At 36.4% G+C, this 4,699-nt stretch overlaps 1 non-coding gene across 1 annotated transcript; it reads right to left on the reverse strand.

Annotated features, from left to right (window-relative positions):
• Positions 1-3,659: 3,659 nt before the first annotated feature.
• LOC116082920 lies at positions 3,660-3,791 on the reverse strand. The gene has a single exon (XR_004115532.1). It is a non-coding gene; the product is annotated as a small nucleolar RNA SNORA17 (small nucleolar RNA).
• Positions 3,792-4,699: the final 908 nt, after the last annotated feature.

A 4,699-nucleotide genomic window follows, 5' to 3' on the forward strand; every position in this document is an offset into this window, starting at 1 on the left:
ATTCCCAGCAATCACATGGTGGCTCACAACCATCTGTAATGAGATCCGATGCCCTCTTCTGGTGTATCTGAGGAGAGCCATAGTGTACTCATATAAATAAGTTAAATAAATCAATCTAAAAAAAAAGCCAATTAAAAAAAAATCCCTTGGGCAGAGATTGTTAAATTTAATCCAGGGGGCATTTACTGTGTTGCATGGATCTAATCCTAACATGACAAAATCTTGTTGGCTTTGCCTTGTGTCAGGACCCCCTTACTATGAAGGCATTGCAGTGTCTGGCCTCTTTAACAATACCACCCGTCATGATGCTTGCACCTGGAACAGTAAGAACAGGCTAACACTCACTGAAGTCTCAGGAAGAGGGACTTGCCTGGGGAACCCACCAGCTGCTTATAAACATCTCTGTAATGAAACTCTTAAGAACCCGAGAACTACTGATACCAGGTACTTAGTACCTGAGATAGATAAATGATGGGCTTGTAGCTCAAGATTAACCCCTTGTGTGTCCACCTCTGTCTTTAATGACACCATAGACTACTGTGTACTTGTCCAGTTAGTTCCTAGGGTCTACTATCATACTGCCAGTAGCTTTGAAAATGAATTTGATGTCCCCCCGAGATATTATCAGAGAGAACCTATCTCCTTGACTTAGCTGTAATCCTAGGGCTGGGAATAGCAGCTGGTGTTGGGACAGGAACTGCCACCCTTGCGCAGGCTCCTCAATACTTCCATCAGCTAAGATCAGCCATGAATGAAGATCTGAAGGCCATAGAATTATCCATATCTAATGCATATGCATGTAAACATTCGCTGTTGTAAACCTCTATTTCAATTTATGATTTGATTTTCTGTGTGAACATTTGATGAACTTTTTAACATGGTGATTATATATTCTGAAAGAGGCTTAAGGGCTGAGGACAAAGAGAAGAGAGATTCAGAACTGGGGGACTGAGATGAGTGGAACAGAGGGGAAAAGAATTGAGCTGAGAGAGAAACTGAGCTCAGGAGAAGTTTTAGACAGAACACTTTTTAGATGAGAAGGAGAATGCAGAGTGGAACAACTTAGAAACTATGGGTAACATGAAATACTAAGAGAGCAATGTTCAGAATGCAGAGGGAAAGAGGAAAAAAGAAGATGCTACAGAGAGTAGAAGGAGCAGGCAGGCTTCTCTTACCATGGGACAGAACAGATCCCATGGTAAGGACAAGGCAGGCTTAGTCTTACTAAAAGAAACAAAGCTTTTTTCTTACAAACATGGGTTTAATTCATTTAGGATTAAAAGGGTAGAAGCCTTTTCTTTCACTATGTAATAAAGATTGGAGCTCATTTTTCAAAAAAGAAAAAAATATCCCTGTGTTTGTAGAAAGGGGTTGACTTGATTATGGTGAATACTCTTTAGGGGACATTCTTTAGGGGGAGGCAAAAGGGGTTTGTTCTTGTTGTTTTTTGTTTTTTGTTTTTGGGTTTTTTTTTTTGTTTTGTTTTTTTAGAGGGGAAACTGGGAAAAGAGAAATCATATGACATGTAAATAAAGAAAATATCTAATAAAAAAAAGTTTCAGTTTGCAAGTATGTTGTTGAGAATTTTCATTGAAAAGATTGGTGTATAATTTTCTTTTCATGCGTGTCTTTCTCTGGCATTAGTGTCAAGGTAACATTAGCTCATAGAAGGGGTTTTGCAGTACCCTCCCCCTTCTATCTTATTAAGCAGCTTAGGAAACATTGTCATTAACACTTTCAAGGTTTGGTAGAAATCATCAGTGAATCTATCAGGACTTGGACCTTTTTAGCTAAGAAAATTTTATTAACACATCAACATCACTGCTTCTTTTATATCCATTAAGCTGTCTGTGTTGGTTTAATTTTGGTAGGTAAAATGCTTTAGAAATTCATTCGTTTCTTTTAGATTTACCAATTTAGTGGAATATAAGTTTTTAAGATAACTTCATGATATTGGGGGTAGAGGGATGTTTCAGTAGTTAAGAGTACTTGCAGCACCTGAAGAGGATCTGGGTTTGGTTCCCAGCAACCATATGGTAGCACACAACCATCTATAACCTCAATGTTAGGGGATCTGATGCTCTTTTCTGGCCTTCACAGGCACAAGACTGGTATGTGGTGCACATATATTTATATAAGTAGTCAAAACATTTATACACATATAAAATTAAATATGTACAAAAATGAAATGCTCCAGTGGTTTTCTGAGTTCCATTGGCATACATTGTAATGTCTCCATTTTCATCTTATCATTTTATTATTTGGAAATTTTGGGTCTCTTTATTTTTTGGTTAGTTTAGCTAAAGCTATGTCTTATTTTCCTTTTCAAAGAACAAATTCTTGCTTTATACACACACACACACACACACACACACACACACACACACATATTGTTTTTTTAAATCCCCATTTTATTGATTTCTTCCTTATCTTGATAATTTTTTCCCTTTTAATGCTTTGAGGTTTGGCTTGTTCTTGTTTGTTTTTCAAGAGTCCAAGTGTATTTTAAGTTATTTATTTGAAATATCTTTTAAATTTTAACATAGTCATTTTACAGCTATGGGTGTCTCTTCTAGTCATGTTTCTATTGTGTTCTATAGTTTTTGTTGCTTTGTGTTTTCATTTTAATTCAACTCTGAAAATTTTAAATCTTCTTAATTTCCTTCAATGGCCCATCCATTATTCAATAGTGTACTGTTCATTCTCCATGACTTTGTGTATGTCATATATTTCTGTAGCTCTACTACCCATAGTCAGATTAAATGCAATAAATTATTTCAATTGTCCCATCCTATTACATGATGTATTTTAAAGAAATCTGATGGGCCACTTAGATAGTTTTGCACACCACTGTGTTTGGATTGAATGTTCTGTAGATGTCTCTTAGATACATATGACCTATGATGCAATTTAATTCAGATTTTTATCTGTATATTTTATTTTATTGGTTAGGAGGACTAATGTTTTGGTTAAAGTGGACTATTGACATCACTCATCACTCACTACTGTTCCGCCTGAATAAATCTATGTTATCTCTTCCAAATTATTCTGTTTTAAAGTCTATTCTTTAGAACTGCTTCTCCCACTTGTTTTCTAGTTCCATTTCCCTTTGCTTGGAGTACTTTTTACTACTTTTTTCACCCTAAGGTTCCATCTGTCTTTAATGCTTGGTGTATTTCTTAGAAGAAACTAATAGGCAGAGCCCTTTTGCTTTTGTTTGTGTTTTCTTTTTCTTTTTTATTGGAAATTTTATTTATTTACATTTCTAATGTTATCCCCCTTCCCAGTTTCCTCTCCACAACCCCCTCATCTTCTCCTTCCTCCTCCTGGTCCCCCACCCACCCATCCAGTCCTGCCTCAGCACCCTAGCATTCCCCTAGCTGAGTCATCAAACCCCCACAGGACCAAGGGGCTCCCTTCCCATTAATGCCAGATAAGGCAGTCCTCTGCTCCATATGCAGCTTGCCAGAGTGGTTCCAGGCATCTTTCTCAGGCTCATTCCCATAGGGGTCCCATGGTCCCAGGCAAGGTTCTTTTAGTCGTTGGCTTGCTCCTCATCCTGGGAGCCCATCTGGGCCTGCACTGCACCAGACTCATGATAATCTCAGGCTAACTCCTTGTCTGGATCCTCTAGTGACAGACTGGTGGTCATTTCAGAGAATGTTAGGCTACTAATTATTCAGGTGTTCATAGGTCAGAACACTAACTGGTTGACAGCCTTTCTCTTCTCTGTCACCTACTGATGCAACATGTGACACAGCAGTCATACCTTCAATGCTTCTAGAGGCAGGCTTTTCTTTCTTCCTTCCTTTCTTTCTTTCTTTTTCTATTCATATTTCTCTTTTTATCCTTATATAGCTTTTTAAAGTCACCTTCCATTTATTTTATAATTAGATTTTTCTCTTCCTCCCTCTTCTCTCTCACATAATTTTTATTCTTTCCTTCTTTTTCTCTTTATCTTTGCTTCAACTTTTTCTTTCCCTTTCCCAAACTCTTCCTTTATTTTTTCTTCTTCTTATTTTTACCTTCTTTAATCATTTATTCTATATTTTGACATTTTTTTTAGTTATTGACTAATTTAGTTTAGTTAAATTTTGTCATATTTCTGTAACTTGTTTGTTTTGATGGTGTTGCTCTGGTGGCAAGAAAATAAATTCTCTACATCAGATGATAATTAAAATGCCAAGAATAAAGGACAGAGAAAGAATATAAAAATTTCATTGTTTGCAAGATACAAGTGCCAAATCATAACATAAACTTTACAAAAGTTGCTGACCTTTTAAATAAGGAAACCAAAGAAACTTCAGAGTTACTTTTTTCCACCTGACCTGAATGATATGATTTTACTGATGTCAAATACTTTGGTTGTGGGACATAGAGAAATAAACCTAGAACACAGATGAAAGCTTCTTCTTGGAGAACATTTTTCATAGGGGGAGAAATATCATTAGTAGTCTTATTAAGATTTTGATCCTCTGTGCTACAATACAGATCTACAAGACAAGCTATGACCACTGGTACAATAGTGACTAGATTGTTAGGTGAATAAATAACTGATTTATGATTAAATTAGAAACTTGCTGCATAAGAGGGAACTCTTACTAGGTACTGTAACCTAGTCAAAACCTATGGCTAAGGAGGACATACATCCTACTACTGTTATTTTGCTAAATAGATGTTATCAGTTTGCCTTCTAAAT

This window comes from Mastomys coucha, unplaced genomic scaffold (assembly GCF_008632895.1).
Source record: "Mastomys coucha isolate ucsf_1 unplaced genomic scaffold, UCSF_Mcou_1 pScaffold7, whole genome shotgun sequence".
Lineage (NCBI taxonomy): Eukaryota > Metazoa > Chordata > Mammalia > Rodentia > Muridae > Mastomys > Mastomys coucha.